The sequence below is a fragment of the Plecotus auritus genome (genome assembly GCF_963455305.1).
Source record: "Plecotus auritus genome assembly, chromosome: 8".
NCBI classification, from domain to species: Eukaryota; Metazoa; Chordata; class Mammalia; order Chiroptera; family Vespertilionidae; genus Plecotus; species Plecotus auritus.
In genome coordinates, this window is record NC_137782.1 from 13329056 (window position 1) to 13355586 (window position 26531).

Here is a 26531-nt window from a genome sequence, read left to right on the forward strand (position 1 = left end):
AAACATTACAATATCAATGTCTTTCAATGACACACGAATCAAATAATTATCTTTCATTTCAACTTACTTAAATTTAAGTGTTTAAGGTTTATAATGACTTCTGGCCCAGCTGGTGTGGCTCAACAGTTCAGCATCTAGGAGACAGCAGATTGATGTCTCTCTTATCAATGTTTCCATCTCTCCCTTTCTCACTCTCCCTTCCTCCCTCCCTCCCTCCCTCCCTCTCTCTCTCTCTCTCTCTCTCTCTCTCTCTCTCGTAAAAAAAAAAAAAAAAAAAAAAAAAGGAAAAAAAAGAAAAAAAAAAGTAATAAAAACATTATATATAATGACTTCTGCTACCTAAAAACCACTTATATATGTCCAAATCTATCAAAAATACTGGTAACAACCATAAACAGGACACAAGTAATTAGCTTATCATGGTATGTCCATGCAATGTGGCCACTAAGAATGGATTACTTATAAACTAATATGGAACAATATTCAATACGTAATGTTAAATAAATAAAAAAGGTATATTATACCATTTGTGCATATAAGGAACAAAATTATATGTAAGTTTGTCTATAGATGCACAGTCTCTCTGGGAGGATCCTAATGAAAATGGTAACACCAGCTACCTTGGCAACAAAAGAAAATAAATCAGGAAACGGAAGTCAAAGCCTTTTTACTGGATGTAGTTCTGTACCTCTTGAATTTTGCATCACGTACAAGCATTATCTATTTAAAAACCCACTCTAACACAATAGTCTACTGAAAAGTCTTCTGAAGAAAAAGAAGCTATGCTTCTGCTCACAACACCAACTACTATTCAGGTCAAATGTGGTCAGTAAATTCTACTAGAATTTTCCCCTATACTGGAATTTTGTTATAATGCATAAAACACAGGGGGGAAAAGTCACAGGAAGTGGGAATACAAGCTCTGACATAACTCCCTGCCATGGAATAAAAATAAAATGCCCTAAATACAGGAGAAAAGAGTCATATGTACCAATTAATCTTCCCAAACAACCAGATTTACTGCTTTTTTTTTTGGGGGGGGGGGTAGTATTTATTGTTTTTGGTCGGAAGGAAAAAGTTTTTTCCTGGTAGAGGTAGTCAAAGGTAGATGGCAGTAAAAAAAAAAAAATAATCATCAAATGGAAATTGCAGCTTTTAAATGAGATAAAATGTTCTTAACCCTCTGGTTTATTGTTCACTGAAAATTTACAATGAAATAAGATTAAAACATCTCCCCCATGCTGTTCTTCCCTCTAATCTAAAGACAATCCTCTTCTATATGGATATCTACACTAATAAAAGAGAAACATGCAAATTGACTATACCTCTGCTATGCCCACAAGCCACACCCACCAGCCAATCAGGAGTGAATATGCAAATTAACCCAGCAAAGATGGCGGCAGCCACGGAGCTGGAGCGAGCAGGAGGTTTGGGTTGCTCCTGGCCATGGAGGAAGCCAAGCTTCCCACCTGCCCTGATGGGCCCTGGCCTCTGCTCAAGGCTACAAAGTTTCAATTATAGAAGATAAATAAATCCCAGATATCTGCTTCCAGCTGCCCCTGGCCTCCGCTCAAGAAGGCACTGAAAAAAAAAAAAAAAAAAAGAAAGAAAGAAAAAAAGGAGGGGCTGGGAGTTTGGATCATCAGGGGCCGTGGCCAGCCTGCAAACAACCATCAGCCCCTCACCAGGCTGGCCAGGCACCCCAGCGGGACCCCCACCACCTTGAAGGGGCTGTGGCCAGCCTGAAAACGGCCCTTAGCCCCTCACCCAGGCTGGCTAGGCACCCCAGCGGGACCCCCACCCTGATCCGGGACACCCTTCAGAGCAAATCAGCTGGCCCCCACCCGTGCACCAGGCCTCTATCTATACTAATAAAAGGGTAATATGCTAATTAGACTGGGAGACCTTCCAGGAGACCTTCTGGACGTCCTTCTGGACAAAGCCATGGTGGCGGGGCCAAGGTAGAGGCGGTTAGAGGCCAACAGGGGAGGGCAGTTGTGGGTGATCAGGCCAGGATGGGACGGCAGTTGTGGGTGATAAGGCTGGTGGGGGGGCGGGGCCACTGGGGATAGGCAGACCAGCAGGGGGGGGCAGCTGGGGGCAAGAAGGCCGTCAGTGGGGGGTCAGTTGGAGGTGATCAGGACAGCGGGGGGGGGGGGGGCAGTTTGGAGTGAGCAGGCCAGCAGGGGGGCAGTTGGGGGCGAGCAGGTCAGTGGGGAGGAAAGGTGGGGGTGAGCAAGCCAGCAGGGGGGCAGTTGGGGGTGAGCAGGCTGGCAGGGGAGGCAGTTGGGGGAGAGCACACTGGCACGGGGGGCAGTTGGGGTGGGCTGGCGAGGGGGGGCATTTGGGGGCGAGCAGGCTGGCGGTGGGGGCCAGTTGGGGGCAAACAGGATGGCAGGCAGAGTGGTTAGGGGCAATCAGGCAGGCAGGCAGGCAGGTGAGCGGTTAGGAGCCAGCAGTCCCAGATTGGGAGAGGGATGTCTGACTGCCAGTTTAGGCCCGATCCCTGTAAACCAGCAGTAGGACATCCTTTGAGGGGTCCCAGATTGGAGAGGGTGCAGGCCAGGCTGAGGGGCACCCCCCTCCCCCCGTGCACGAATTTCAGGCACCGGGCCACTAGTCTATGTAATACAAGCCTAAGCGACCGTTATGGCAGAACGACCAGACCCTCCAGTCACCATGATGCGCACAGACCACCAGGTGGCAGATTCTCAATGCAGGAGCTGCCCCCTGGTGGTCAGTGCGCTCCCATAGGGGGAGCACCACTCAGCCAGAAGCCGGGCTCACGGCTGGCAAGTACAGCAGCGATGGCAGGTGTCTCTCCCACCTCCATGGCAGTGCTAGGGAGCAGCAAGCCGAGAGTAAGAAGCAAGCAGACAGGCAGTAAGGAGCTAGGGGTCCTGGACTGTGTAAGGGTGCAAGCCGGGCTGAGTGTATGTTATATTATCATTCCCCTCTCACCTCCCTTGAGCCCTACATTAGTGATTGTTCCTTGGCATTCATCAACATCGCACACTCAACTAGACATCCATCCATCCATCCATCTGTTCTTTCATTTTTTAAAATCCTCCTTCTGCATATTATCTCAACCTCTTATTGCCCCCTTCAGGTACCACTCTTCTTTCAAAGCCCTTATTAAGAGAGCTGTCTAAACACCCTCCCTCTATTTCTTTACCTCTCACATTCCCTCTTCAACCCAGTCCCATCTGATATCTGCTTCTATAAAACTAGAACAGTTCTTACCAGGGTCATTAAAAACCCCCATATCTCTAATCCAACACACCGTTTGGCTCTCATCCTAATGTCTAAGCAGAATCCTATGCCTAACCCACTCCCTCTCCTTAAACTGTCTTTCTTTATCTCCCAGGTCTCCTACTCTGCTTGTAATCTGGAGGGAGTTTGTTTCATGTCAGTCTACTTTACAGGCTTAACTTCCTCTACCAAATCTCAGTAGTTAGTCCTAGTCCTAGATCCTTTACTCACCCACTCAATTGATCTCTTCTACACCTAGTTTCCAATACCATCCCTATATTAGTAATTTCATTACTCCATCTCAGGCTTTCTCTGAGCTCTATACAAGTCTACCAAATAGCCACCTGACATCTCCATTTAGATTTCACAAGAGCACCACAATCTTATATCCAAAACCAAATTAGTCATCTAAGGCCTTCTCTAGCTCAGTAAATAGCACCACTATTATCTCAATTGCTCTTGTCAAAAACCTAAGAGTTATTTTTGATAGTGCCTTCTCCTTTACTCACTATATCCCATCACTCACTAATTTCTATTAATCCCACTTCCTTAAATTTCTAGCCTGTCCAATATAATTCATCTCCATTGTCAATCACTCTAAGCACAACCTCTGCCATTTATTTTCCAATGGTATGACAATCATCTCCTGTCTCTCTGTATTCAATCTTCGTATGGCCTGTTCTTTATACAGCAGGCAGAACAATATTTTTACAAGGTAAATGTGACATGTTAATATGAAGAAGTATTTTTTTAGATTACACATATATAAAAAGTATTTTTTTAATACCATATAAGATTAAGATGGGGAGATGACCAAGTGGAAAGTAGTTAAAGGCCACTTGAGCTTTATCTTAAAAAGGGTTACATGTAATAATATTTAAAACCAGCTCTTAATTCTGGACAATCAAAATAGAGCTTTGTTTTTTTTCCAGTCCTTGTACTTGATAAAAAACTTAGATGAGGACAGGTAGAAGAGTTAAATCACAGAAAAAAAGGAGTATACTGCCCCCTCTGAGGAAACAGGGAAGTGGAAGTATAAGGCTGAATGAGGCTACTGTGAAAATCTGGAGGGAGTTTGTTTCATGTCAGACCTCATTCTTGGTCAACAAATCTTAATACAAGGTGAAAGAGAAGGCAAGTTTGGGAGTTTGTGAAAAATGGAATATTTGTCACAAAAAATCTGACAGAGAATATAACAGTCAAAAAGAACAAATCACAATACTCAATTTCCAAACTACAAATGGACCATTTCTCAAACTAAAAGGGCCCCGGGAGGAGAGAACAGATTGCTCTCCCCTGCTCAAAATCTCTGCCACATCTCCACTTTCATTTAGGCCCACTCACACCCTACCTCTCTCCAGCTATAAAGAATGTCACATAAACAGTTTTTTTCAGATCTATGACCTTTCACAATTATATCTGTGCCTGCTTTCATGCCAGTACTCATCACAAATATCAGAATAAATATTACTTTCTTGGGGCAGCCTTTGGTACTATACCGACTAATAAAATCCCCATAATAAACATTTTACACAGCTACTTTCCTTCAAAACACTTTGCATAACTGTAGTTAAGTAATTGTTTAATGCCCATCCTCCATACATAAGGACATATAAAGTTTTAAATGAAGACAAAATTATATAACCAACCCCCCACCACCGCTGATTTAACACATGATGTTAACAGGCAAAAACATACTTTAAGGCAAAAATTATTATGAAGACAAAAGGTGTCATTCTAATCTTGCATGCCCAATGATAAGCCTAATGGGACTCTGTAGGAGTTTTCTTCTGTGGAAGTAGACAGCAAGATCATCAGTTAAAAATGAGGATAAATGAGGTGGTGTTGAGGCTGATCAGAGGACCAGGTGTGAAACGTAGTGAGAAAATGAAGAAACTGGAAGTAGTATATGATTTCCAAACAATATGGGCCCCCATATTAAGGGTTGTAGTCATAAGTTAAGAGTGAGACTGGTAAACCATGGGTATTTTTCTCTCCTTTCAAGTTCAGCTGTGTAAATCCAAGGGCAGAGGAGGTAGAAACTGGATTTAACCAGAATTGTAGTTTTGCCAAGCCAGTAAAACAAAGCAAGAAAGAAGCAAGGAAATGTGTGTGCTAGAAAATAATTTTATTGTTTTTTTAATACATTTTATTGATTTTTACAGAGAGGAAGGGAGAGGAATAGAGAGTTAGAAACATCGATCAGCTGCCTCCTGCACACCCCCCTACTGGGCATGTGCCCCCAACCAAGGTACATGCCCTTGACTGGAATCGAACCTGGGACCTTTCAGTCCGCAGGCCGATGCTCTATCCACTGAGCCAAACTGGTTAGGGCAAGGAAATGATTTTAATGATCATATCAAGAAGGTACAAGTCTGTGAGAGCTATGCTAGGAACAATGAAACAGAAAATCCAGTGCAGTCAGGGTACTATAGAGTGAGCTAGAAAGATGAAGGTAGAAATCCAAGAGCACTGTGAATGAAACTGAGATGAGAGAAGGGTTGCAGTTATTGGTAACTAGCAAGATCTCAAAATAGTGTTAAAGTGGTGCCCTGAATAACTGTCTGCAATGGAAAGAAGTGTAAAAATTAAAGTTAGAAATTCACAGCAATTTAGTATTGTCATGACAACCAAAGAGCATTTCAATTTTCTAGTAATTAATTTTGACTGTATTTTACTAAAAACAAACAAACAAAAAAACCCTACCAATAATATATACTGCTCCTTCACAACAGATAGTTCGAGAAGCATTGGTTAAAGTATGACTATGGAAGTACTCTGGCTAAGGTAGGGTGGAAAGTAAAATCATTATGAGAAAGTTCACAGAAAGAATGGACAGTATCAGAAGGATTATCTATACGTATATTAAAGTCACACAGATTTAAGAGTAATATGGACAAAATAATACTAAACAAGGAACAAAAATCATCACAATACAAAGTGGTCAGTGATAAAAAGAAGACAGCAATATGGGGACAAATGGAAGAGAAAAATTATCTGAAAAGTGGCACTGAGGAACAAGGAATCATTTACCCATCCTTCTTCAGGCCGGAGGGGTGGGGGAGTGACTATCAACTAAGAATTCTATATCCAACAAAACTACTCTTTCAAAATGAAGAAAGGGAAAACAACAAAGAAAATTACCAGCTAAACAAAGACTAACAGATTTCTTTGGTAGCAAACCTGCTTTAGAAAAAATAACAACAAAAAAACTATTTAAGCTGAAAGAAAATGACACCATACTGTGACTCAAATTCATAAAACTGCAGTAACAAAAAATGGTAAATATGTACATTAACATAAAAGACTCTACAAATAGTTTTTTTCTTACCTTTTTAAAAGCTTTGTACAAAGCAGTATGTATAACACTGTATTGCTAGGTTTATAATATACATAAATGTTACATATATTAAAACTAGAGGCCTGATGCACGAAGATTCGTGCAAGAACAGGCCTTCCTTCCCCTGGCTGCCGGCACCGCCTTCGCTCCGGCCCAGAGCCGCCTTTCTGCCTTCCCACGCTGCTGAGGCCCGGAGCAGCTGGGGCGGTGTGGAATGCCTGCATCGTTGCCATTGTGACGACGCAAGGGTCCTGCCCGCCCCCGGCCACTCGGCTCCTGCATATGCAAATTAACCCACCATCTTTGTTGGGTTCATTTGCATACTCACTCCTGATGTCTGGTGCGTGTTGCGAAGGTACGGTCAATTTGCATCTTACACTTTTATTAGTGTGGATAACAGCATAAAAGGAGGTCAAGTTCTCCCATACTGGTGCAATGTTTCTATATTTTATTAGAATTAAGTATTAATTTGAAGAAGACTGTGATAACTAAAGGTACAGATGCAATCCCTAAAGCAACCATTAAGAAAATAACTCAAAAATATCATTTAATCCTCCCCTCAAAGGCAGTAAAGAAGATATGGAGGAAAAACAAAAAAGAGACATTAGATGCCCTGACTGGTGTGGCTCAGTAGGTTGAGCTTCATCCCATGCACAGAAAGGTTGCCAGTTCTATTCTCGGTCAGGGCACAAGCCCTGGGTGTGGACTCAATCCCCAGTGGGGGAATGCAGGAGGCAGTCAATGTTTCTCTTTCATCAATGTCTCTCTCTCTCTCACTCACTCACTCAATCTCCCACTTCCTCTCCCTCTCCTATGCTTTCTCTCTCTAAACTCAATAAAAACATACAGACATGCACAGAAGGAAGACAATATGAAGAAACGTAAGGAGAATGCCATGTGAGGACACAGGTTGGAGTGAGATCATCTATAATAATAGAAGCGTAATATGCTAATTAGACTGGACAGCCAAACGACCTTCCGGAGGAAGCCAGGGCTGCGAGGGCCAAGCCCCTTGCACAAATTTCATGCATTGGGCCTCTAGTGTATCTATAAGCCAATACTTGAGGCTACCGGAAGTTAGGAGAGAGGCATGGAACAAACTAATGCCTTCAAAGGGAATACGGCCCTGCCAACACATTTATTTTAGAGTGCTGGTCTCCAGAACTGTGAGACAATACACTTTTATTGTTTTTAAGCCTCCCAGTATATGGTCCTCTGTTACAGAAGCCCTAGGAAACTAATGTAAGGACCTTTTCAGAAAAAAAAACAACTTATTAAAAATATCTTTAAAAAAAAATAGAAGAGACATTAGATTTAAAAAAGACAGCTTAGAAAATAAATAGCAAAATGGCAATGTAAATCCAACCTTATTAATAATTATATAACTATGAGTAGCCTAAACACTCCAATCAAAAGGGAGAGATCATCAGGCTAGATAAATAAGATCCAACTCTACAACAGACATAACTTACATTCAAAGATATACTAGACATAAAAATAATAATAAGCAAACAAATAAAAAAAGATACACTAGACTGAAATAATGGAAAAACATACTATTCAAAGAGCAACTATGGGAGAGCAGAAATGTCTATATCAACATCAGACAATATTACTAGATACAAAGAAGGACACTTCATAATGATACAAGATTTAATATATAAGAAAATATAATAATTATACATGTATACTTACATATAAAAATATGCACTTAACAGGCTCAGAATACATGAAATAAAAACTAACAGAATAAAAAGGACAGAGCTAATTCAACACTAATGTATTTCAATTCCTCATTCTAAGTGGATAAAACTAGACAGAAAATCATCAAGAATCTATATATATAAAAGGCTAATATGCAAATTGTGCAGTTGCAGTCACAATGTTTTCCGGGCCAGCATCAGTTAAGGCACTATGACGTGCAGTGGCCACCAGGGGGTACACATGCAGGTGAGCAGGCTGCGGGGCGGCTGGGGGAGATCGGGACCCCTGCCACCAGCCCAGCCAGGACTGGAGAAAGGCCGGGGACTGGACCACCCCCCCCCCCCGCCAGGTGCACAAATTCGTGCACCAGGCCCCTAGTATAGAATACTTAAGCATTATCAACCAACTCCACCCATACAAATTATACACTGAGTGGCCAGATTATTATGATCTCTGAACGCATAATAATCTGGCCACTGTGTGTGTGTGTGTGTGTGTGTGTGTGTGTGTGTGTGTGTGTGTGTGTGTGTACACATACTAGAGGCCCGGTGCAGGAAATTCGTGCATGGGGGGGGGGGGTGTGTGTCCCTCAGCCAGACCTGCACCCTCTCCAATCTGGGACCCCACCCCAGTGGGATCGAGCCTCAATGGGCAGTCGGACATCCCTCTCATAATCCAGCACTAGTGACTCCCAACTGCTCACCTGCCTGTCTGCCTGATTGCCCCTAACCGCTTCTGCCTGCCAGCTTGATCACCCCCTAACCACTCCCCTGCCAGCCTGATCGACGCCTAACTGCTCCCCTGCTGGCCCGATTGCCCCTAACTGCCCTCCCCTGCTGGCCTGGTTACCCCTAACTGTCCTCCCTTGCAGGCCTGGTCGCCCCCAATTGCCCTCCCCTGCTGGCCTGATCGCCCACAACTACCCTCTCCTGCTGGCCTGATCGCCCACAACTACCCTCTCCTGCTGGCCTGATCGCCCATAACTGCCCTCCCCTGCTGGCCATCTTGTGGTGGCCATCTTATGTGTTGGAGTGATGGTCAATTTGCATATTACCTCTTTATTAGATAGGATATTAGAGGCCCGGTGCATGAATTTGTGCATGGATAGGGTCCAGCCAGCCTGGCCAGCGGAAGGGGACTTGGGTGGTTGGCCGGCCTGCCTGCTGGTCGAACTCCTGGTCGAGGGGACAATTTGCATATTAGCCTTTTATTATATAGGAGGATATATACTGAGTGGCCCGATTATTATGCATTCAGAGATCATAATAATCTGGCCACGCAGTGTATATCGAACACATCATTCCTTGGATAGTTACTGACATATACAACTGAAATACAGATTTGGACATTACCAATAAAAATAGAAATGGTAACTGAATATAACAGTTCATCCAGGGAAAAGCATCAAATGAACAAAGAAAAGACTTTAGTAGACTTTAAAATAAAATAAAACATTTTAAAGCAAATGAGTTGCTTTATTGTATAAAATAGTAGGTAAGAATTATCTTATCTTGCAGGAAAAAAAATATAAAGATATCCATTAAAAGCATGCACAGAAGAGCCCCAGCTGGTTTTGCTCAGTGGATAGAGCATTGGCCTGTGGACTGAAGGGTCCCAGGTTCGATTCCAGTCAAGGGCACATTCCCAGGTTGCAGGCTCCATCTTCAGTGGGGGGTGTGCAGGAGGCAGCCGATCAATGGTTCTCTTTCATCAATGTTTCTCTCTCCCTCTCCCTTCCTCTCTGAAATCAATAAAAATATTTACTTTTTTAAAAAGCACGTACAGAAGAAAGACTTCCTTCTTAGATATATTCTCAGATGTTTAATAACTTCCTAGAGACTCAGAACTGTAAAAAAGGACCATGATTAATGGGATCTTATCTAAGAGCAACCATACAGAAAACCCTCCTGAGGGTTTTGACATAGTAATGTATAAAATCATTGAGCATTCAATGTAAGAAAGCCTTGCCTTTCAATTTTACCACTTTCAATTATACCCCTTGTGAGCAACAACCATCATTAACCATTCTTTAACACCACTACCCTGACACAAACATGAATGAATAAACAAACTGTATTGTCCTTCCTGATGTGACAATTGCAAACTGAAGTCATTTTCTGTTACAAGTTTATGTTGCTACAGGCACTTTCCGTTGAAACCACAAGCTGACACAAGCACAGACCATTAAATTAAATTGCTTCTAGGCAAGATTTTGCTCTACAGTCATGTAAAATAGTACATTCTAATTGCTAACACTCCTGTATCTGCTTATTTCATATCATCACCCTAGAACTCTTAAGAAATACAAAGAGCTAATACCTCAAATACAATATATATGAACCAGTTAACTTACACTGATTCTCCACGTGTTGTATTAAATTCATGAATCCTACTTTGCTCTCTTGCACAAAACAATATTCTAACCTAATATTTAGACAAAAAAAGCAACTTTGGAGGGTCAGTGTTTTACTAACAAAACAAGAATGTTTTTTCTCACTAGAGTAGAGGCTATACCACTTCCTCATCAAAGAAATTTAAGTAAAAAAAAAAAACAAAAAAACCTTATAAGTGATCCTGTCTATTCCCTTGCAATTCAGGATAATCCAAACAGAATACCTGTTTTATCTAATCTAGCTTCAAATACCAAGTGATAGGGCTTACATATACCGACTTCCCTTGAGAACATTGTTTCAAATTGAATTTATGGCATAGTATTTTCCAAGATTAAGTCTACTGTAGTCCTTCATTTTATTTAAAATTGGTAATAAAAATTGTCTATATCTGTGACCACCAAAAGTATCCAACATAAAAACAGTCCACAAGAAACACACTAAAGATCTACCTTTCAGATGAGTCGGCTTATTTTCAATATTTAAATTCTTTACCCACTTCCCGCCACCACTCCTCAAAAAAAATCTATACCCACAAATTTTCAAAAGTACCAGTAAGTGGGTGTTAGGCCACCATAAAACAAACTTGGGTACTAAGTTCTCTGCTCTTTAAATCGAAATTGATTCTGTCCTCTAAGTTTTTTTTCTTTTTTAAGAAACATTTCATTTAAATATTAGCATAGAAAAGTCTACACACATCATAAGTATGCAACTTATCCTGGTAGCTCAGTTGGATAGGGCATCATCCCAATACACCAAGGCTGACTCCCTGGTAACAGCACTTACAAGAATCAACCAATGAATGCATAAATAAGTGGAACAATAAATGGCTATTTCTCTTACCTCCTCTCTCTCTAAAATCGTATTTTTTTAAAAAAAGAAGTGTGTAAATTCATGGATTTTTTTTAAATTAATATATCTATTTAGTGAGCAGAGAGATACAGAATATTCCCAAAATCCTAAAGCCCTCCTGCTACCCTCTGGTCATTACCAGCCCCTCAAAAGTAATCATTATTCTGACCTTTATCACAAACCAATTCTTCCTATTCTTAACCTTCAAGAGGATATAAATAAACTAGAGGACCGGTGCACGAAATTCGTGCATGGGGGGTGTCCCTCAGCCCAGCCTGCACCCTCTCCAATCTGGGACCCCTCAAGGGATGTCCGAGTGCCCGTTTAGGCCCGATCCTACTGGATCGGGCCTAAACGGGCACTCAGACATCCCTCTCACAATCCAGCACTGCTGGCTCCCAACTGCTCGCCTGCCTGCCTGCCTTCCTGACTGCCCCTAACCGCTTCTGCCTGCCAGCCTGATCACCCCCTAACCACTCCCCTGCCAGCCTGATTGATGCCTAACTGCTCCCCTGCCAGCCTGTTTGCCCCTAACTGCCCTCCCCTGCAGGCCTGGTCACCCATAACTGCCCTCCCCTGCAGGCCTGGTCACCCCTAACTGCCCTCCCCTGCAGACCTGGTCCCCCCCAACTGTTCTCCCCTGCAGGCCTGGGTCCCTCCCAACTGCCTTTCCCTGCAGGCCTGGTCGCCCCAACTTCCCGCCTCTGCCAGCTTGGTCACCCCCAACTGCCCTCCCTTGCAGGCCTGGTCCCTCCCAAGTGCCCTCCCCTCCTGGCCATCTTGTGGTGGCCATCTTGTGTTCACATGGGGGCAGAATCTTTGACCACATGGGGGCAGCCATTTTGTGTGTTGGGAGTGATGGTCAATCTGCATATTACTCTTTTATTAGATAGGATAGAGGCCTGGTGCATGGGTGGGGGCCAGCTGGTTTGCCCTGAAGGGTGTCCCGGATCAGGGTGGGGGTTCCCTTGGGGCATGGGGCAGCCTGGGCGAGGGGCCTGTGGTGGTTTGCAGGCCGGCCGTGCCCCCTGGCGACCCAAGCAAAGGCCCTGGGATCTGGGGTTTATTTATCTTCTACAATTGAAACTTTGTAGCCTGGAGTGGAGCCAAGCCTTCTGCTTGCTCCGTGGCAGCAGCCATTTCTGTTGGGATTTATTTATCTTCTATAATTGAAACTTTGTAGCCTTAAGCAGAGGCCTGGGCCGGCCAGGGCTGCAGAAGCTTGGCTTCCTCCATCGCCGCGGGCAACCCTAGCCTCCTGCGCTTTCCAGCTCTGTGGCTGCCGCCATTTCTGTTTGGATTTATGTATCTTCTATCATTGAAACTTTGTAGCCTTGAGTGGAGGCCTAGGCTGGCAAAGGCAGGCGAAAAGCTTGGCTTCCTCCATTGCCGGGGAAACCCAAGCCTCCCTCCTGCTCTCTGTGGCTGCAGCCATCTTGGTTGGGTTTATTTGCATATTCGCTCCTGATTGGCTGGTGGGCGTGGCTTGTGGGTGTGGCTTGTGGTTGTAGCAGAGTGATGGTTAATTTGCATATTACTCTTTTATTAGATAGGATAGGAAGATATTCTGTGTTCATGGATTGAAAGACTCATTATTGCTGAGATGGCAAGTCTTCCCAAGTTGATCAATAAACTCAATGTATTCCCAATCAAAATTCCAGCAAGGAATTTCATAGATAATGACATATGGGTGCTACATTTATGTAGAAAGGCAAAAGACCCAGAATAGTCAACAGAATATTGAATGTTGGAGGACTGGCACTACCCAACTTCAAGACTTATAAAGTTACAGTAATCAAGACAGTATAATTCCAGCCAAAGAACAAATACATAGATCAATGGAACTGAATATAGACAGCCCAGAAATAGACCCATAGTCAAGCGACCTCTGGCAAAAGAGCCAAAGTAGTTCAATGGAAAAAGTCTCCTCAATAAATGGTGCTAGGACAATTGAACATCCACATGGAAAAACATTAATCTAGACACAGACCTTTTAAAAAAAAAGTTTCTATTGATTTTAGAGAAAGGGAGGATAGATAGAAACATCAAGCAGAATCATCGATCCTGAACATCCCTACTGGGGATGGGGCCCACAACCCAGGCATGTGTTCTGACCAGGAATTGAACGGTGGTAACCTCTTGGTTCCTAGGTCAACACTCAACCACTAAGCCACAACTGCCGGACCAAAAATCAATAAAGACATAGCCTCAGATGAGAATTAAAAAAAAAAAAAAAGCAATAGAGAGCCAGTACAAAGGGAGAAAAATAGTGCCCAGTTATCAAATGAGTTCCTACATCCAACTAGGCCAGAAGCTAACTGCATATTGGACTTATCAGTTAAATGAACCTACTGAATCTCATTTTTGCTTTTTAAAAAAGGCATGTAAAGCTACTGTGTATGTGTCTGTGCACACACTACAGTTATCTTCTGCATAAACATTTTCATAGGAGCTAGGTCATAGCATATAGAAAAACCACTGCATTAATGGCTCTACTTGTAGACTTTATGAAAAAGGCAACATAAGAACAACTTGCATTACCTTGGCCTTTGCTTCTCAGCATTGGAAAACTAGTGCTTCTAAGTGGCACTACTGGTGCTGTTGACCAATTTTAGATACAGCATAAACACTCAACCATGAATTAATTATCCAAGACCTCAAAGTTTTCAAAAAGTTTCAAGTGATATTTTAAAAAGCAAAAAGATAAAAGGCAATTTCAGTTTAAAATAAAACCCACTAAAAGACTGCTTCAGTCACTAGTCATTAAAAAAAGATAAAATCGACCCAGCCAGCATGGCTCAGTGGTTGAGCGTCAACCTACGAACCAGGAGGTCATGGTTCGATTCCTGGTCAGGGCACATGCCCACCCAGGACCAGGTTGCAGGTTCAATCCCCAGTGTGGGTGTGCAGGAGGCAGCCAATCAATGATTCTCTCTCATCATTGATGTTTCTATCTCTCTCTCTGAAATCAATAAAAATATACATATATTTAAAATCAATGAATGTTTTATTGCATATTTGTAGGATTTTTTTTAATTGTAATTTTAAAAGTGGTCTATCCATACTAACATTATCTAAACAATTCTATTTAGGTTTGGGGAACTTTTTTTTTTTATTATTGATTTCAGAGATGAAGGGAGAGGGATAGAGAGAGAGAAACATCAATGGTGAGAGAGAATCACTGATTGGTGCCTCCCGCACGCCCCCTAATGGGCGGGATCGAGCCCGCAATCCGGACATGTGCCCTTGGCCAGAATCGAACCTGAGACCCTTTAATCCGCAGGCCCCCGACAATCTACTGAACTAAACGGGCTAGGGCTGGGGAACATTTTAATTATTTTTATTAATTATGGCTCATAATTAACCTGAAATGTATAATCCTCATTTCTAAGAAAAGAACATGTAGGTCAATGGCCAAGATATATTTAGATAAATTTAACAGGTATATTTAGAACAGTTTCTGAATTTCCAACCTGCTTCTTAAGCTAAGACTAGATCACGCTACACAATTAGCTTCCGCTAACGCAGTGGTCGGCAAACTGCGGCTCTGTTGACTAATGAGTTTGCTGACCACTGCTCTAACCAAAATAAAAGTTCTGAACCTCTGAATCTTTACAAAAGTTAAATTAGGTTACATATTTAAAAGGTAAGGTTTTAATACAGATCCCTTTAAAACACGTTTTCCTAATGTATTTAAAGTTTGTTATTTAAAATTTGGCTTTCCTCAAAAATATACAAGAATACATCTTGTATATAAATTAAGGCATACCTACATTTTATACTTTAGAAAGTAAAAAGAACTTCTTTGAAATTTTTTACTAAAAACAAAACATCCATTGTTTTGATTAATTTTATACAAACTACACAACCACCATTTTTTGTTACCTTTATATTGGAAGAAAACTGTAGTTTCCCATGTGCTTATTTTAAATTATGCCCAAGGCACACCAAATGGTTAATCAATAAAAATAAAAACTATGCAATATAAAGTGAGAAAGAGTTGCCCTGGCCGGTGTGATTCAGTTGGATGGGTGTTCAACCTGTGCACGGAAAGGTTGCCAGTTCAATTCTAGACAGGGCACCTGCTCTGGTTGTGGGCTCAATCCCCAGGAGGGTGTGTGGGAGCCAACCAATTGATGTTTTGCTCTCACATAAATGTTTCTCTCTTTTCTCTCTCTAAAATTCAATTAAAAAATAAAGAGGGAAGTAGTTATTCAGCAATAGAGTTGCAGTTTAAATAGCCTCCAACAATCAAGTATAAACACATTTTTAAAAGTTATTTTTTAATAGGCTTAGCTTCAAAACTCTTAGCTGACTTACAGTTTAAATATTCAACTATGTATGTTTACTACTGAATCTGTGAGTCAAAAATGATGCACTCCTAGCACTAAAAATCAAAATAATTGAACTATTTTTAAACTGCTGTAAAGACAGTTAGTTCTTGCACTAGCTGGTCTGGTTCGGTGGTCAGAGCGTCAGCCCAAGGACTGAAGGGTCGTGAGTTTTGATTCCCATCAAGGGTATGTACCCACATTGCAGGCTCAATCCCGTGCTGGCTGGGCATGCAGGAGGAAACCAATTGATGTGTCTCTCTCACATGATGTTTCTCTCTCACCGTTTCTCTTCCTCCCTTCCATTCTCTCTAAAAATCAATGGGGAAAAAATATATATCCTCAGGTGAGGATTAATAAAAACAAAACAAAACAAAAAAACACTTACTTCTTAAATGGATGGGACTTTTAAAACAAAAGAAAGTCATGAAACCGCCTACAGGAATATAGCTAACCTTAGAACAGGGGTCCTCACACTTTTTAAACAGGGGGCCAGTTCACTGTCCCTCAGACCGTTGGAGGGCGGGACTATAGTTAAAAAAAAAACTATGAATAAATTCCTATGTGCACTGTGGGCCCGGGACGAGTCGGCGGGCCGGATAAATGTCCTTGGCGGGCCGCATGTGGCCCGCGGGCCATAGTTTGAAGACGCCTGCCTTAGAATTTCTGCCTCCAAGTTAATTATGTAAATGTTTTCACTTATTCCCCTCAACCCCATTATATTACCATCTCCTTAGAGGGAGATTAGGTTAAAACAGGGATTGTGTTAATCATCTTCAGTTCACTCACAGTTCCTAACACACAATATTTAATAAGTATTTGAATTGATGAACTCAATCACTTTTAAAAACCACCAAGACCACTAATGAAACACTTCGTTCACTTAAAACTAAGTACTATTGACTTGCATATAAAAATATATTCCAGCCCTGCCAGTGTGGCTCAGTGGTTGATTGTCGACCCATGCACCAAGAAGTCAACTGTTCAATTCCTGATCAGGGCACATGCCCAGGTTTTTTGTTTGATCCCCAGCGGAGGGGCATGTAGAAGAGGCAGCCAATCGATGTTGATGTCTCTCATCAATGTTTCTCTCCCCCTCCCCGCCTCTTTCTGAAATCAATAAAAACATATTAAATATAAAGATGTTTTTCCATTACAAAGAATCAACGTAATTTCTGACAGTAACTTTTATCTTTCCAAATAAAAACATAAGACAAAATTGACACACTGCTAATAGTCTAATAAAGCTGTTTCCTTATATTTATCTCTATTATAAAAACCCAGTGGCCTTAATGCTGTAACGACCAAAGACCAGTCACCAGGAGGCTGCATGTGCAGCGAGGCGCGCGCAGGTGGGCAGAGTGGGACTCAGGGGAGTCCTGCAGCGCAATGGGGCCTGGGGTCCTGGGTCTCGCACAATTTCACGCGCTGGGTCACTAGTATGTATTATTAAATGATTGGTATTTATGCATAAAGATGCAAAAAACAGACACTACAAAAACGAAGAAGTAAAGAGCAGTATCTTACTAAGAAACAAAATTAAGCCCCACCTCCCCAGATATTTAGATCTAGAAGATCATATTGCATCTATAATAGTGATGTTCCCAAATCTTTTGAAATATAAAAATTAACCCTTTTTTAATTCTTATTATTAAGTATAACTTAATGACAACAGTTCTCTTATCTTAAACCAACACCAATATTACAAAACAAATTCTGCTTTGAAGGACATCTTCCCAGTATGAGTCAGGATTTGAAGTTAGTTTTTCCACTGAGAAGTTGTAGCCTGAATAATGTGGAACAGCGCAGGAACCAAAGATCAGGACTGAATTAAAAACACTACAGAATTACAGTATAGAAAATGGCTCTTTTCTCCACAGCAACTCTTCCCTTCATTTAGCTCTCAAAAGAAAGAGGTTGAACAGGCTATAAATAAGATACAGTATAAAAAACTCAGAACTAAGAATGATAAAAGGTATTCAGAGTGAGAAATTATGAGTAATAAATTAATGGAGCTAGGCAATAAGCATCAACAACTGCTAACAATACAGAGAACCAAACATTATGTGCTTCCTGATACAAGTACTCAATATCATCTATAAAGCATTTTTCCCTCAAAGGAAAAAATGAGAGAGAACAAACCTCATAGAAACCAAATTTGATCAAGCCTCTAAACCTAATACCAATTAACAACAAGAAACCCAGGGGAGTAGAGGAATGTGTTTAATAACACCACAGGAATGTAACTGGCAAATCCAAACTAGGAAAACTCTTGTTTCTTCAACAAATAATTTGCCAGGAATAAGAAACGGAAGGGAACCTATAGATTATAAGACAATGCACAGACCTATTTGACTCATGATCTGAATGACTGTAAAAACACATTTATAGAGAAATCTGAACCCCAAATATCATGATATTAAGAAATTATTGCCAATTATTTTTCAGTGTGATAATAGTTATTTGGTATTTTTTCCTTCAAGAGTGAAGTTAAGAAACTGGAGTGCTAAAAGGTTAGTGTACAGAAAGGGATCATTAAAAATTAGTGCAGCTCAATGATCTGGTTTAAGCGGAACTGAAATATAAATTCTGAGATTGCAACCATGGGAAGAGAGTTTTGCTTGCTTGCCAACCAACTTTTCTTCACTGATATAAGCTCTATAAATAGGTCAAGAGTGATAATGGCTGCTCAAATCACTTCATGTGGCAGATACTTCTACTACTGACATCTATCTGGCCCAGTACCAGGACTGCATATAAAATAGCATCAAGTAAGAAGGCAAGGAAGTTATCAAATGCAAAAAATGCACAGTGGCTAATGAAAGGCACTCTAAAAGCTCAAAAGCACCAATAGTGTAAATCAAGGATAATTTAAAACACAGGTTCTAGGTTTCTTCCTAGAATTCTGTTCAGGCCATTTTTTATCTCTCTCAGAAGACAGTACACATAAAGATGGATCACCACATGCTGGGACCTGAGGTCCCCAAAATATATGTTGCCAAAAACCTATCCACTATACATGCCCTCATGCTCATGGCAAATTATTTAGTGGATTGCAGTGCAGAAAAATAATGGGAAACCTTTGATAATAAATGTTGACTGAAGAATACACTATACTTTCATATACTGGGTTAAAACTAAGGCAGACAAGATACTACTTAAAATCTTAACCACATGAGGTTTTTGATCTTAATACAGAAACGAAAATAGCCCTGTTTTCCTGGAGTTTTAGTCCACACCCAACTTCCCTCCCCCAACAATACCTTTCTCTAATTATACGGCACTAACAAAATGCTAACTTTGGACATCACAAAAGTGCTGTTGTTTTTTAACCAGACAACTCAGTAAAAAAAACAACTTCCACTGATTGCTTTGATATCGTTTCCCTAATGCTAACCATGCTAATGAAAACTTTAATTTCTATATTACCTAAACACAATCCTAGTTCATCCAGGCTCATGGGAATGGCTGTGTAAGTATTCGGGCGGTTTTTTGGTATAAGTTTTAACAGATTTAATTTCGCTCCTCTTTGAACAACAATCAGCACTGATTTACTAATACAAGAATTCCAGGCAAAGTAAAAAGTATTTTGTAAATGACCTGGCAGTACAAAAAGAACATACAAGACTCCAATCAGGACATGGACACTGGGGCAGTGGGGGCTTGTTCTGGGGGGTGGGAGTAGGGGGGGGCGGGTAAAGGTGACATATGTAATACTTTAAACAATAAAAAAAGAAATTAATTTTTTTAAAAAGATTCCAATCATTTCAAGCTTAGAGACCCATTTAAGAAAAGAACTATCTTCCAATACCTTATTAAAATGATTTTATAAAGGAAAAGACTAACTCCATACTATAGCTGTTTTATTATACAGCACTTTTTTCTCCTACTTTTCTTCTCTACATTTTAGAGCAGGAAAGAAACTTAAAAATCATCTAGATCACTACATTTGAGATCCCTGAACAGAAATTATTTATTTTATCTTTGTACCCGTTTGAGGAGGAGGAGGTGGTGGAGGAGGAGGGAGAGGAGGGGAGGGAGGAGGAGGAGGAGGAGGAGTTGTTGTTCAAACCCACAACCTTGGTATGTGCCCTGACTGATAATCCAATCTACAACCTTTGTTGGTGTATGGGACGATACTCCAACCGAGCCACACTGGCCAGGAAAAGCAAGATACCTTTTAGTTTCACCCTGCTCCTTCTTTTACCACAGGACATGTAGGCAGAGTGTGAAAACTGACTAAATGAACATCAATCCCACTTGTACTGAGAAAAACTGCCCACACAGAAGCTGAAAACACTGTTTATTGTACTTCCCTTAAATACAATCATAAGTCCTTAAAGAGTAGGGGAAAGTAGGCAAAATTAAAGATAATGGCTAAGGATTTAGAAAAGTTCCGTGACAACAGTCAAATTTAAATTTGACAGATATTTGACAACTAAAAAATAACTATGAAAGAATTAACCCAAAATAAGAAAATAAAACCATAAAATGTCTACTCACTGTAATGAAGGCTAAAGAAAAACCTTTTGCTCTAACTGGTTTGGCTCAGTGGATAGAGCGTCGGCCTGCAGACTGAAGGGTCCCAGGTTCGATTCCGGTCAAGGGCATGTACACCTTGGTTGCGGGCACATCCCCAGTAAAGAGTGTGCAGGAGGCAGCTGATCGATGTTTCTCTCTCATCGATGTTTCTAACTCTCTATCCCTCTCTCTTCCTCTTTGTAAAAAATCAATTTAATATATTTTTTTAAAAAAGAAAAGAAATTCACTAAAAAAGAAAAATCTTTCAACAGGAATGCCTATCTCATCTTTTATGTTCCACCTGAGTTCCAAAGCACCCACCCCCCAGCAAAGAAATAATAACTCATTAGCAGACTAAGGTACTGTTATTTTCACAACCTGGCCCTACCTCCTTCTACCCTACCTATCCTTCAGTAAACTCATGGCACTTGGACACACTTAACCATTCAAGATCATTAATACTCATGACTTTGCTGTTCTCTAGCCTGGAATGCACACCTGAAATCTACTTCAAACCTCAGGTTTAAATATCTAAGTTCCTATACCATCAGGATCCTGTCAGTCTTATTCATCACTATAACTCTAGCAACTAGAGTACTACTGGCACACAGTAAATGGTCAGTAAGTTAGTATTGTAAGAATAAAGAGGTGCCACCTGAATGTTTTGTCGTCTGTATTTTCTCAAAGCTTTCTCAATAGCTCTTCCCATTTTCTATAGTCTCATAGCTTTCTACTCTGTTATTAATGTATCTATTCCATTTTTACTATTTAATTACAGCTATCCAAGAAACTTTATTTGGCCGCAAACTCTTTCATAAATAAGAGAATACTGAAATCAGTACGGTTCAAAAGAAAACATGCCATTGTACGTTTTTCATCTGTTACAGGTTTTCTCAATTATTGTCAATTCAGTAAACGTGTCCCTAGTTACATGCAGAAAAATTAGAAAATTCTCAAGTGATTTACCAAAGTTACAAACATAGGGTTTAGATCTCTGGCATATACCAATTCCAAACTTTAAAGACAAAAAGCAAAAACATCTTAATTGCCCATATATCAAGCCTATTCAAAACCATAAAATCGAAGATCCCAGCAAAATGTCTCCCTGAATAATGACTACACAAGCTCCCAGAAGTTGCTAGTCTTATAGTTAGGAGACTTAAGCTACCAATGTCACTTATGAAAATAGAAACCTTTGCCCTAGCAGGTTTGGCTCAGTGGATAGAGCGTTGGCCTGCGGACCAAACGTCCCGGGTTTCATTATGGTCAAGTGCAAGTACCTCGGTTGCAGGCTCCTCCCCAGCGGACCCTGGTCAGGACAGTGCAGAAGGCAACCAATTGATGTGTTTCTCTCACATCAATATTTCTCTGTCTTTCCCTCTCTCTTCCACTCTCCCTAAAAATCAACGGAAAAATATCCTCGGGTGAGGATTAACCAAAAAAAGAAAAAGAAAGAAACCTTTAAAGGATATACGTGCACTCAGTTCTAAGAAAACTGCATTAAATTAAAACTTGAATCTTAGCCCTCTGGTGTAGCTCAGTGGTTGAGTGTTGACCTATGAACCAGGAGGTCACAGTTCAATTCCTGGTCAGGGCACATGCCCAGGTTGTGGGCTGGATCCCCAGTGTGGGGGCAGGAGGTAGCCGATCAATGATTCTCTCTCATCACTGATGTATCTATCTCTCTCTTCCTCTCTGAGATCAATAAAAAATATATTAATAAAAAAAAACCCTATAGCTTAGTTTATCTTTAATATATCAGTCTTGGATAAATCACCATGAATACTATAAAACAATGTATTGTGACACTTTCATAAATGCATTTAAGATTAATATGAATTAGTAATATTAAGAGCTACACTGTGAACTTAATATGAAGCTAATTAACAATGAGAAAGTTTCCAGCTCCAAAATCCAGTCCCTCCCATTTTTCACTAAAAGATGTCAGGAAAAAATATTTTTCCCATTAAGAAATCGTATTTAGCTAATGCTCTAGGTATACTTACCATTTTCTCCCTTTCTAATTGTAAACACCTATTTTGAATGAGAGAGAATCATTGATCGGCTACCTCCTGCCCCCACACTGGGGATCCTATTTACATCTATAATATTTACATTATGAAAAGGGTGCGATTTTAAGTTTTAAGATTATAGTAGTGAAAAGGAATCTAACTTAGAAATGTCTGAAAATATTTTTATTTCTCATTTCATGGAACTGCAAGAAATTTCACTTAAGCTCTTTTTAGAGTAACATACAGACTATCACAGTAAATTTCATCTAGTTTCCTGAATTCAAACTTCATTCATAATTTTATATTTACTGAGCATAAAGTATTCAACTAGACTTTGTATTGGCCAGGTCACTGTGCCAAAATATTACACTTCCTATAAAAACAGCAAAAAAAGTTAGTGTTGTGACTCTTCAGGACTTCGGGTAACAACTATCACTTGCAAGCCTCTACAAATGATTGTTAAACCAAAAGGTAAAATGCTCTTACTGGAAGAATCCAGGTTGCCAGAATCAGCAAAACTACATTAGAAAGTTAATAACCATCCTTAAATATCCCAGGAGAAGGGAGTGATTCAAACTGTTAGCATGTGCCTCACGACACTACACAATAATAGCCTAAGCAAAACTGCCAAATGTATTTGTAATTAAGTGGGCCAACCTTGACACAGCATCATCAGTGGAATTTTCATCCGACTGGATGGAAGAATTCAGAAAGCGAAAGTTCAAGCAAGAAACCAAAAGCACATCCAAGGATAAACTGCTCAAGCTGTTCAATCTGGGAGAACAAGTACAGACGTCCACTCCTTCGACCGGGGAGCATCTATTCTGTGACCGTGGAGAGGGGGAAAGACGGGCAGCTGGTTCTTTGGGGGGCTGCTGCTCCGACAACGCACTGAGGTCGGTGTCACAAGAAATAACGTACGAAGTGCTACTGGGGGAAAGAAGAGACCGCCCTGGGAAGTCAGAGAAGACGATGATCTTTAACTTGGGGCTCGTCACTTTACATCGCCGCCGGTTTTCTAAATAAAGCTGACAAACTCACCAGAAGAAATCCATTTTGGAGACTGACGCATCCCTCCCATGGACCAGAGGCGTCTGCCGACAGAAAGAAAGCGCCCAGAGGCAGACGGCGCCAAGCCTGGGGAAGCCTTTCCTCCCTCCGAGGCCACCGCAGCCGCGGCGCTCGGGCTGCCTGGCTCGCAGGAGCAGGGGCAGGTGTCGGCGCCAGACACCGGCCGCCGGGCCGCAGAGTCCGCAGAGCTGCCGCCGCTTCCCCCGCCCGCCGGGGCGCCGGAAAGTTGCGTGAAGGCAACTCCAGGGCCGTAAAGTCGCTCCGCCGCGCGGCCCACGGGCTGCGGCACCTCCAGCCCCCCGTCAGCCCCCGGGGAAGGAATACGCCTCACCCGGGCCCCAAGCGGTCTCGGAACGGGAGGGGGGCTCGTCCCGCCAACTCGGTCGATCCGGAGGACAAGGGGGTCACTAGCGGCGGGCGAGCGAGCAAGCAACCCATCTAGTCTTTCCCTACCCGAGCCGCGTCTGCCGCCAAGTCCAGGCGCGAACACCCGGCGCCCGCCTGCGGGCCCGTCACAACCCCGGCGGGCGCCGCAGAACCCTCACTCGCGCGGCCCGCAACCCTCCAACTCAACCCGGCCCCCTCCCCGAGAACCCTGCCAGGCCGCTGCCCTGCGCCCCTTCCCGCCTCACCTGCGCTCCGCGGCGGCGCCGCACCTCCTCGTCCGCTCTGTGAGCCCCGTCGGGGCACGCACCGACCCGGCCGGGACTCTCCGGGCCGCGGTGACTCGGGCCGCGACGGCCACCGCCGCCTTCTCCTCCTCAGCACAGGCCCCGGCGGCGAGCGGAGAGTTGCAGTCAGAGCCCCGCCGGGGCCAAAGAGAATCTCGCCGCCTCCGCAGGGTCCACCACCACCTAATCCCAGCACTCGTCCGCGCCGCCCGGAGAAAATGTCACCAGAGGCCGTTCCGCTCGGCGCCTCACTTCCGCCCGGAACCACAGAGCCCGCGGGGTCGGCTAGAGCGGCCGCTCCGGCGGGAATCTCCAGGGGCCGGAGCGGAAAGCCAAAGGAAAACCAGACAGCGCCATCTGGCGGGCAGGAGCGCGCGCTCCTCCCGCTGCAGAGAGCCGGGCACGCAGGCAGCGGCTTCCCGGGATTTTTCCCCGCATTTCCCTCCACCTGATTAGGCAGCTCCGATCCAGAAATCTTTCTTGGAGGTTCGGAAATCCAGCCAGTACAAACTATGGGCAATACCCTAAGAAAAGGACAGCGCTACCTTTCCCGTGCGCTGCTCCGTACTCACCCCTTCTGAAGCCTTCCTGAGTGAAGCTCGTGGTGTCTGAAAGCTTGAGTAACTCCAACAGGAAGCGGCTTTCTCTCCCCACTTTTTCGAGGATGCCCACGTCGGCTCGGGGATACTCGGCTATACTCTTCTCACGCAGTGCCATCAACAACCCGTTCAAGTTTGCGGACGGGAACCTTGCAAGGCCTCACAGATAGACCGCCACCTGCTGGCGATACAGGGTGCGCCAGGGAGACCCGCTCCGCCCACCCCGAGGCGCGTTGCAGACACCCCAAATTCCACCTCTGCACTCCTCTGCAGAGTCCAGAGTCACTCCTCTGATTTGCAGTTCTCCCAAGGAAGGGTGACGCACTGGCGCACAATATGAATTTTCGAGATCTGAGATAGAAGAAACGTGAGGGCCTCGGGACCCGGCGGGAAGGTAAAGTGGGCACAGGACACCTGGCAGCTAGAAGAGGTGCTGAGAACAAACCAAACTACTCAAGATATGGCCAAGGGGCTGAGCTCCCTAAAAGCAGGATTTTGAGAAATAAATAAATACGGATTTGAGAAGAAAAAATGTAAAAGGTATTTACGTTTTCAGGAGCTGTGCTGGGACCTGGCGTGACAGTCCCTAGGAGGAGATTATGAAAACACAGCGCTGGCCCCACACTCGCATTAGCATCAGTCTCCCGTTTAGACCAAGCCCTTAAGCTCCCCCAGATCACTTATTTATTCCGACTGCCTGTATGCCTGGGAGTTTTCCATCACGAACTAAATCAATAAGTTGATAAAATAAGTTTAAAATAATAGCTAATTTTCATTGAGTGCCTACTATATGCCAGGCACTGGACCATGCATTTCAATGGAGTCATTCATTTATTCTTCACAACCTTATGACTGTGGTGGTATTACTAGCCCATGGTGACAAAGGTGGAAACTGCAGCACAGAGTGGTGAAGGGACCTGCCCAAGGTCACACATAAGTGGCAAGACTGGACGCTCACAGAGCCCAGCTCCAGAACCTGCTTTCTCAACCACTATCACCAACTGCCTCCTTGTAATTAACTGAGAACGTACTGGGTGCCAGATAAACATTTTGTCTATGTAGGGTTTTTCACTCATTTGTTCATTTATTTATTTACTAGAGGCCCTGGTGCTCGGGGGCGGGGGAGGGGGGGAGGGGGTTGGAAGGGGAGGAGGGGCTTAAGTCAGGGAGGTGCCTAAGTCAGCAGTCAGACATCCTTAGCACTGCGGTGGAGGTGGGAGAGGCTCCCACCACAGCTGCTGCACTCGCCAGCCATGAGCCCGACTTCTGGCTGAGCGGTGCTCCCCTGTGGGAGTGCACTGACCACCAGGGGGCAGCTCCTGAGTTGAGCATCTGCCCCCTGGTGGTCAGTGCAGGTCATAGCAACCGGTTGTTTGGTCAATTTGCATATTAGCCTTTTATTATATAGGATAGGATTTATTTCCCTGTTACCTTAGTCCTCAAGGAATTTGAGAGCTTGTGAGTGGTCACAAGAGCCCAGGCTCTTTCAGGAGAAACAGAAAAGAAAACTACTCAGATCATAGCTATCGGTCTTGGAATGAATGAATGTGGACTAATACATTAAATTTTAAAACAATTCCTGACAGTCTTATTTTGTCAATGCTATAGAGATACTGATATAGGACCCTGACTACTGATGTACCATATTGGCTGTTCCTGTTTAATGCCAATAAGTCAATTCCCTATAGTGAATGGACTGTGCATATTGCTAGAGGATGGTACATTTGATATCCTAATTATTATCCCTATTACTGCCATATTAAATTGCTAAAAAGGGCAATTGCTTTC

The 26531-nt window shown here is 42.8% G+C and overlaps 1 protein-coding gene across 4 annotated transcripts in view; it reads right to left on the reverse strand.

The window, feature by feature from the left end:
- ARK2N (arkadia (RNF111) N-terminal like PKA signaling regulator 2N) overlaps positions 1 to 24745 on the reverse strand; it is a 73984-nt gene extending 49239 nt beyond the window's left edge. The window contains exon 1 of one of the 4 annotated variants that reach the window (XM_080685634.1): positions 24717 to 24745. The gene's annotated coding sequence lies outside the window, so the exon portion shown is untranslated. Of the gene's footprint in view, positions 1 to 23059; positions 23166 to 24105; positions 24428 to 24716 lie in introns of those variants that run through there. The other 3 variants (XM_080685636.1, XM_080685633.1, XM_080685635.1) reach the window with 3 other exon arrangements.
- Between the last annotated feature and the right edge of the window lie 1786 nt (positions 24746 to 26531).